A 9491-nucleotide genomic window follows, 5' to 3' on the forward strand; every position below is an offset into this window, starting at 1 on the left:
AAACCCGCCTTGAAGTCTTCCATTGTAACCCACGGCTGTTTAAGCCACAAGATGGCGCCAGCGTTAAGCACAGAAGTAGATCCGGTCAAGATAACTCGCAGTACCCGGATGAGCGGTGTGTGTTATCTGGAAATAACACACCGCTGGAATGAGCGATTGACCAATCAGAATCAAGTATTTCACAGAGCCGTGTAATAAGCCGGGATATCTTGGCGATCCTGGCTCTGTTTATCCACTAATATACAGTTATCTTTCGTTATCGCTATAGTTCTTGGTGTGACGGTGCCTTCAGGATACGTTTACACGACAGCGGTGGACTACATTTTTCAGACAGATGACAAGATCATCAAGATATCCCGGCTTAATCCCTCATCCTAGTTTTGTGCAAAAGTGCCCTGGTTCATTGGTTAAAATAGCAATAGTTGGAAACATTTGGGATATTGTAAGTACTCGACTGAATAAAATATATATATAACACCGGCCTAGTGTTTTTACTGAAATAATGCTACATAGTGCAAATGTTCTTACACCATTTAAAAACTGGACACTTCAGAAATATCTAGCACGTTATTAAAATGTCACGGCTTTTTGCTTTAAGAAACATGACAAACTCATCCATTGTCAACGTTTCATTTAGTTTCTCTCAAAAACGTTCAGTTATCTAGTCTTTAATTATGTAATAAAAAGCTTTATGTTCGTCTGAAGGTTTGTAACTTGTTTTGCAATGTTCACAAAACGTGTTTGATCATAAAAATGGACAAACTGATGCTTTGAATGTCATTTTGATAGTGTATTTGTGTTTTTCCTCCAGTGTTCATCGTCGGTTCTCTCCCATCAGCCGGTTCTTTGGACGCGCTCAGAAATGAAACGCAGATTGACCTTGAGGATAAGATGTTGCGTTTTGGCCCTCAGGTTGTAATTCTCCTCCATCTGGCTCTAAAGCTCTTCATCTTTCCTTTGTATTTCTAGAACGCTGTTTTTTTCCGCCGGTAATCAGTCTTCTCAGCTGCGGCACAGAGGTTCCCAACAAGGATTTTTCCCGCTGTTTATCCTGCGGATTAGAGACCCATCCTGACAGAGCTCATTTGAGTTTGCTGCTGTCGTCTTCAATGATTTCTCTGTGCAAATGAGCCTCTGAACTGGAGGCGTGTGGCCGAATTTTCATAGTGAAATCATTTATCAAACTAAAACTGCTTGTTCCGCCTCCAGGCTTTATATTTAGGGGGGATCTGTTTAAAACAATCCGTAAATGAGACGAGCGGAGCACAACTGAATAAAGCATCTCGTTTTGAGACGGGCGAACACAACTAAATTAAAGGGTTAGTTCAGCCAAAAATGAAATGTCTGCCATTAACTCCTCTCCCTAATGTCGCTCCACACCCGTAAGACCTCCGCTCATCTTCACACACAGTTTAAGATATTTTATATTTAGTCCGAGAGCGTATGCAAGTGTATGCACACTATACTGTCCATGTCCAGAAAGGGAATAAAAACATCATCACAGTAGTCCATATGAGACATCAGTGGGTTAATTAGAGTCTCTTGAAGCATCCAAAATACATTTGGGTCCAAAAATAACAAAAACTACGACTTTATTCAGCATTGGCTTCTCTTCCGCGTTTGTGTTCAATCCTCAAATAAAGATTCAAACGGTTATGACTCAGTGAATCAAGTCATGATTCGGATCGCCAATGTCTCGTGATTTCAGCAGTTTGACACGCGGTCCGAATCATGAATTGATTCGCTGATTCATAACCATTTGAATCTTTATTTGAGGATTGAACACAAACGCGGAAGAGAAGCCAATGCTGAATAAAGTCGTAGTTTTTGTTATTTTTGGACCCAAATGTATTTTGGATGCTTCAAGAGACTCTAATTAACCCACTGATGTCTCATATGGACTACTGTGATGATGTTTTTATTCCCTTTCTGGACATGGACAGTATAGTGTGCATACACTTGCATACGCTCTCGGACTAAATATAAAATATCTTAAACTGTGTGTGAAGATGAGCGGAGGTCTTACGGGTGTGGAGCGACATTAGGGAGAGGAGTTAATGACAGAATTCTCTTTTTTGGGTGAGCTAACACTTTAAGCATCTCATTTTGAGACGGGCGAACATGTTTGTCTGATTCTGTCGAGATTGAGTCTCACTGAAGATGTGTGAGTTTAATTTCGCTGTCTGTCATGTGGCAGTCTGCCATTGAATATTTAACGGCTGCACCAAGCTGTTTTTCCTCCTGGTTTTCTCCTTCTAGAGGATGAAATGGCGTTCTGAACGTTACGGGCCGTGTAACTCCGGCATCTGCCGAGCCGCTCGTCTCTCACATCAGCGTTTGTTTGTATGTGTTCGTCTGTCGGCGCAGCAGATGCCCAAACATTTACAGCTGTTACAGTCGCTTCATCAGCGGATAGCACGGATACATGAGCGACAGGCTTCTCCGAAGGCTTTGGGAACGCTTTGCGCTCAATTTCCCCAAAGCACTGAGCCTAAATAGTGCAACTGGGTTACAAGCTTCGGAAAAACACGGTTCTGTCAAATTAGATGTTTTTTTAAACTTATCTGGTCTTTAGAGATGTTCACATTGTTCATGGAATGTGTTCATCTGACTTTAAAGCGACACTGTGTAACTTTTTTTGTTTATTCTTAGCTAAAAACACTTAGTTCTTTCAAATATATGTGCTCATTAATGTATATTTACTTCTTTCAAGTAATAAAGTATTCTGGTAAGTTTATAATATGCCGTTGAAAACACATACGGGTGAGGGGTTCGAACGCCATGTTGCTCCTCCATCTTGAAAGTACAGTAGCCAAAGAGGGACATACCTGTAAATTCAAGCTTCGCCTTTCGCGGTTTAACACTCGATGGCACTCATGGAAGAGGTCGAACTGGAAGTCGTGTTAATCTTGGACTAAATCAGCCACCGTAGGAGTTAAAACGAAATCAGAATTGAGAGGAACCGAAACTAATATTCACTGGATGGTCATAAACCTTTACACCGCTAGATGGGGGAAAATATCACACAGTGGAGCTTTAAGTTAGCTTGAAGTTGTTTAAAAGCCTTAAATTTGACTGTTTTGGATGCAATGAAATTTAGGATAGATATTTTAACATATTGTTACCATGTTTTAACACATTGGTAGCATAAATTAGCACATTGTTACCATGTTTTACCACTGTTAGCTTGAATTAGTATATTGTTACAACGTTTTACCACATTGCGGGTTCATCTAACGGGGAACGCTCTGCGCTCAATTTCCCAAAAGCACGTGAGCCCAAGTAACTGGGTTACAAGCTTCGGGAAACACAATCCTGTCAAATGAAATGTTTGTTTAAACTTATCTGGTCTTTAATGATGTTCTCATTGTTCATGAAATGTGTTCATTCGGCATTAAATTGGCTTGAAAAAAGTCGTTTAAAAGCTTAAATTGTGATGGTTTTGTAGGCAATGCAATTTAAGGTAGATATTTTAGCATGTTGTTAGCATTAATTAGCATATTTTTGCCATGTTTTAACACATTGCTAGCATAAATTAGCAAATTGTTTCCATGTTTTAGCATGTTAACATGAATTAGCATATTGTTACCATGTTTTAAAATTTTGTTGGCATGAACTAGCATACAGTCCCTGACAAAAGTCTTGTCGCTTATCTATTTTCTAGAAATACCTGATATTAACCTGACTTTTAATTAATTAATTGGTGTTAGAAATAGCTCATATGAAAAGCTAAAACCCTCCCAAATGATGTTTAATGCACTGAAATAAATTACTTTTATAGAAAAAATATTTATCATTTAATCAAGACAGAAAGGTCAAATTTTGGCAAGACAAAAGTTTTGTCGCCTATACAGAAATTGAACAAATTTACTGCAAATACAAAAATATGTCAGCAAATTAAGTTGTGGTGCTGTGAGATCCAAATGTAATATCTTGTATGACTTCCATGAGCTTGAAGGACTGCATCCATGCGGTTTGGCAAGGATTCATACAATTTATTGATGAAGTCATCAGGAATAGCTAAGAAAGCAGTCTTGCATGCCTCCCAGAGTTCATCAATATTCTTTGGTTTCGTCTTCCATGCGTCCTCTTTCATCCTACCCCACATATGCTCAATGATGTTCATGTCTGGTGACTGGGCTGGCCAATCCTGGAGCATCTTGATCTTCTTCGCCTTGAGGAACTTTGATGTGGAGATGGAAGTATGCGATGGAGCACCGTCCTGCTGCAGAATTTGGCCTCTTTTATGGTTGGGAATATAAGAGGTAGCTAAGATTTCTTGGTATTTTAGACTATTGATGTTGCCTTCCACCCTGCAGATCTCTCACACACCCCCATACTGGATGTAACCCCAGACCATGATTTTTCCGCCACCAAACTTCACTGTTTTCTGGGTGAATCTCGGATCCATTCTGGCTCCAGTAGGTCTCCTGCAATATTTGCGGCGACTGTGGTGTAATTCAACAGAAGATTCATCTGAAAAATCCACCTTCTGCCACTTTTCCAGCGTCCATCCTTTTAGCAGGCTGTGGGCCTTGGCAAATGCCACACGGTTTTTCAATTCTCTTTTGTTTAGTGCTGGCTTCTGGGCACTGATTCGACCATGGAGGCCATTTCGAGACAGAATCCGACAAACTGTTCTGGTTGACACAGGGACTTCAGGTGACCAGGTCTCATGGAGCTCTGCTGCAGTGGAAAATGGGCTGGCCTTGGATTTTCGAGCCAACAAACGGTCCTCTCGAGCAGTTGTCTTGTGGGGTCTGCCTGACCTGGGCTTGTCAAAAACATCTCCAGTCTCTTCAAATCTTTTTTTTATCCTCTGTACTTGACGCTGAGACACATTGAAGGTGTCTGCCACATCAGCAGTGGATCTGGTCTTCAGCCTCTTGATAATCAAAACTTTAGTCTCTGGGTGAATCTTAGGCATGTTTGCAGAGGTCTAGTTGCAGTTGATGTGAAGGTCTAGCGTACTGGGGTTCTTTTTATACACACTTGAGACCTAATTGATCCATTATTAGTCACAGGTGAAGCTCATATGACAAGGTGACAACACTTATGTCTTTGCAAAAATTGACTCAATGGGCTTTACCAAGCTGTGAATATTAGAATACTTTTTGAAAGTTTAGTTTTTCACTGAAACATTATCACAAAAGCTGGTGGGATTAAAATGAGCCATTTCTTGTAAAAAAAATCTTGATTAGAAATATATTTCAGCAGCACTTTAGGTCAATTTGTACACAAGCGACAAGACTTTTGTCAGGGACTGTATTGTTACCATGTTACCAACATTAATTAACACATTGCTAGCATTAATTAGCATATTGTTTCCATGTTTTAACACGTTACTAGCATTAATTAGCATTTTGTTTCCATGTTTTAACACACTGCTAGCATGAATTAGAATCTTGTGACCAAGTTTTAGCACGTATTGCTTGCATGAATTAGCATATTGTTACCATGTTTTAGCACTTTGCTAGCATGAATTAGCATTGTTACCATGTTTGAACACATTGCTAGCATTAATTAGCACATTGTTACCATGTTTTGGCACATTGGTTGCATGAATTAGCAAATTATTACCATGTTTTACAAGTTAGCTTTAATTAGCATATTGTTACCATGTTTTAACATTTTGTTGACATGAATTAGCATAGTGTTACCATGTTTTAACACATTGCTAGCATGATTTAATTTTTTTTACATGATTTAACACAAATTGTTATCATTATTTATAATGCTTGCTAACATTTTAACACATTGCTAGCATGTTTTAACATGTTTGCTCACATTAATTAACACCGTGTTAACATGTTTTAACACGTAATTAACATTATTTAGCATGTTTGTTAGGATGAATAAAAACAATGCTAGCCTGAATTAGCACAATGCTACCATGTATTAGTATGTTTCCACACATTGCTAGCATGAACTGGCACATTGCTAGCATGATTAACATGTTCTTAGCATGATTTAGCACGCATTTTTCAGATATTTATCCATCCTCAAACTTTCTGGCTAGGCTTTGTCTGCAAACTTTTCCATCTAATTTAAATGTTGCAACTTGTTTCGAATCTTTAAGAACATGCAGATGTAGCGTTCCGTAACGTTTTCAGCTCCAGTGGCGTGTTTCCCGCGTTTGAGAGCTCAGTGGGAACGTGAGGAAAAGTCTTCGTTAGCGGGGTGTCATGTGACCCACCTCTGATCCTCGGAGAGCAACACATGGGCGTCTTTGAAGCCGGCTCTGCTCTGGATGTATTTTTCATGACGCTGTGTACTTTTGCACCATCCATTTCGGAAGAGCAACTAATTATCCATTCCGGCCTAATAGCAGACATGGTGTCTAGTTTTTGCTCATGCATTTATTCATAGTATCTCATAAAGTCACTGTCTTCCTCTGATTAAAGAAAGGTTGCTTTAGAGGAAGTCCTGTTATTTTCCCGCATCGCAGACGTGGCCCGAGCTGGTTTGAACTGGTTCTGTAAACCTGTTTGTTCTGGCTTAGTCAGAGCAGCGACCTCTGACCCCGACTGACCGTCAGTGAGAGAGACGAACCGATGCTTCTCTGAATCCCGTTCTTGTAAAATCAATTTGTTGAAATTCGCCCTATAAAACTAAAAGATGCTCAGACCCAGTCGTCTAGCCGTCACAATCTGGCCAAACTCGCTCAAATCCTTACGCTTGCCCATTTCTCCTGCTTCACACACATCAACTCTGAGGACTAAATGTTCACTTGCTGCCTAATATATCCCACCCACTAACAGGAGATGAAGAGATCATCAGTGTTAGTCACTGGTCATAATGTATGTAATTGCATCTGTTATAAAGCATCAGAATTGCATATAAATATCAGCATCTGCACAAGATATTAAACGCTCTTCAGCAGCTGCTCGCGTGTTTAAAGCCTCACTGGTTTCTGGCGGGAAACGTTAAAGCCACGCCGGCTCTGGTTTCTCTCATGCGGTCTTGATTGACCCGTGTGTGTTTATCGTCGTGCTTTCATGTTTATTCTGCAGTATTTTCATCTCTGAGCTCCTGTGGATGTGTGAAGTGTCTGTTGTTTTCCTCACTCATCTCAACACGTATATTTTGGTCTTGTCAAGTTTTCTCAGGTGGTTCCTGAGTGTCCGGTGAGTTTGGCTGGCAGATGGATGGACGCCCACGATCCTGTGCAGGAGAGTCAGAGATTCTGTGCTCGTTTGACAACGGTAATCTGCACACAGTCATGGAGCTCGAACCGTCCGGAAAGACCCGAGCTCGAGCCCTTGAGGGAGTTGACTGTACATCGAATAAGAAATGATCTGTTAAATGACAAATAAGCAAATAAGCCACACCTGAGCCGTGTGTCGCAGACCCGCTTCAGCAAAACAAATCACCCTCATCATCGTGATCTATAAAAACACTCGGCATGAATTAAAGATGAGCTTCTCCAGCAGTAATTGAACACTCTGTGGCAGGCCATTACAGCCTTCGTTAATATCTGTGATGTCACGAATGAGCCTTTAAAGCACAATTACAGTAAACCGCTCTGTGGTAATATAGTAAATGCATCTTCACTCACGACAGGCTATCATCCTCCTACACTGCCTCTGGGTTTGACCTTATGAAAAGTTGCCTTCTTGGAATATACTGAAGGCCTATGCATCACTTACTGTACATGATACACTGTAAACTATGGAAGCTTGTTTCCTCCACTGAATAGAAAATAAGAAAGGTATTTGCAACTTTTTTTTGTCTGACTAAAGTCGGAATTGAGAGACGTAAAGACGGAATTGCGAGATTAAAAATCGGAAATGAGATTAAAAATCGAAATTGTGAGATGTAAAGTTGGAATTCCGAGACGTAAAGACGGAATTGCGAGATTAAAAATCGGAATTGAGAATCGGAATTGAGAGATTAAAAATCTAAATTGTGGGATGTAAAGTCGGAATTGTGAGAAGTAAAGACGGAATTGCGAGATTAAAAATCGGAAATGAGAGATTAAAAATCAAAATTGTGAGACGTAATGACGGAATTGCGAGATTAAAAATCGGAAATGAGAGATTAAAAATCAAAATTGTGAGATGTAAAGACGGAATTGCGAGATTAAAAATCGGAATTGAGAATCGGAATTGAGAGATTAAAAATCGGAATTGAGAGATTAAAAATCGGAATTGAGAGATTAAAAATCGGAATTGAGAATCGGAATTGAGAGATTAAAAATCGGAATTGAGAGATTAAAAATCGGAATTGAGAGATTAAAAATCGGAATTGAGAGATTAAAAATCGGAATTGAGAGATTAAAAATCGGAATTGAGAATCGGAATTGAGAGATTAAAAATCGGAATTGAGAGATTAAAAATCTAAATTGTGAGATGTAAAATTGGAATTGCGAGACGTAAAGACGGAATTGCGAGATTAAAAATCGGAATTGAGAATCGGAATTGAGGGATTAAAAATTGGAATTGCGAGATTAAAAATCAAAATTGTGAGATGTAAAGACGGAATTGCGAGATTAAAAATCGGAATTGAGAATCGGAATTGAGAGATTAAAAATCGGAATTGAGAGATTAAAAATCGGAATTGAGAGATTAAAAATCGGAATTGAGAGATTAAAAATCGGAATTGAGAGATTAAAAATCTAAATTGTGAGATGTAAAATTGGAATTGCGAGACGTAAAGACGGAATTGCGAGATTAAAAATCGGAATTGAGAATCGGAATTGAGGGATTAAAAATTGGAATTGCGAGATTAAAAATCGGAAATGAGATTACATCTCACAATTTTGATTTTCAATCTCTCAATTTCGATTTTTAATCTCATTTCCGATTTTTAATCTCGCAATTCCAATTTTTAATCCCTCAATTCCGTCTTTACGTCTAGCAATTACAACTTTACATCTCACAATTTTGATTTTTAAATCACTCAATTTCGATTTTTAAAGTTGGAATTGCGAGACGTAATGACGGAATTGCGAGATCAAAAATTGGAATTGAGAATCGGAATTGAGATTAAAAATCAAAATTGCGAGATGTAAAGTCGGAATTGTGAGAAGTAATGACGGAATTGCGAGATTAAAAATCGGAATTGAGAGACTAAAAATCTAAATTGTGAGATGTAAAGTTGGAATTGAAAGACGTAAAGACGGAATTGCAAGATTAAATATCGGAAATGAGAGATTAAAAAATCGGAATTGAGAGATTGAAAATCAAAATTGTGAGATGTGAAGTCGGAATTGCGAGACGTAAAGACGGAATTGAGAGATTAAAAATTGACTATTCTTATAAAAACTATTCTATTTTACACAATTCTTAGAAGAAGGGAAAAAAAACTTATTTAGTTTTTAATTTTGTAGCTGAAACTAACTTTCATAGTAAACAAAGATTTTTTTAAAGTTGTAAATAAAAAGTTATTGGAGTGCGTTTGTTTTTCTACTTCAACATTTCACATTAAACGTGTAACTTGTCGAAAACGTTACACATCCTTTCTGCAGCTTTTTAAAAAATGTTTTAGTT

This window comes from Pseudorasbora parva, chromosome 24 (genome assembly GCF_024679245.1).
Source record: "Pseudorasbora parva isolate DD20220531a chromosome 24, ASM2467924v1, whole genome shotgun sequence".
Lineage (NCBI taxonomy): Eukaryota > Metazoa > Chordata > Actinopteri > Cypriniformes > Gobionidae > Pseudorasbora > Pseudorasbora parva.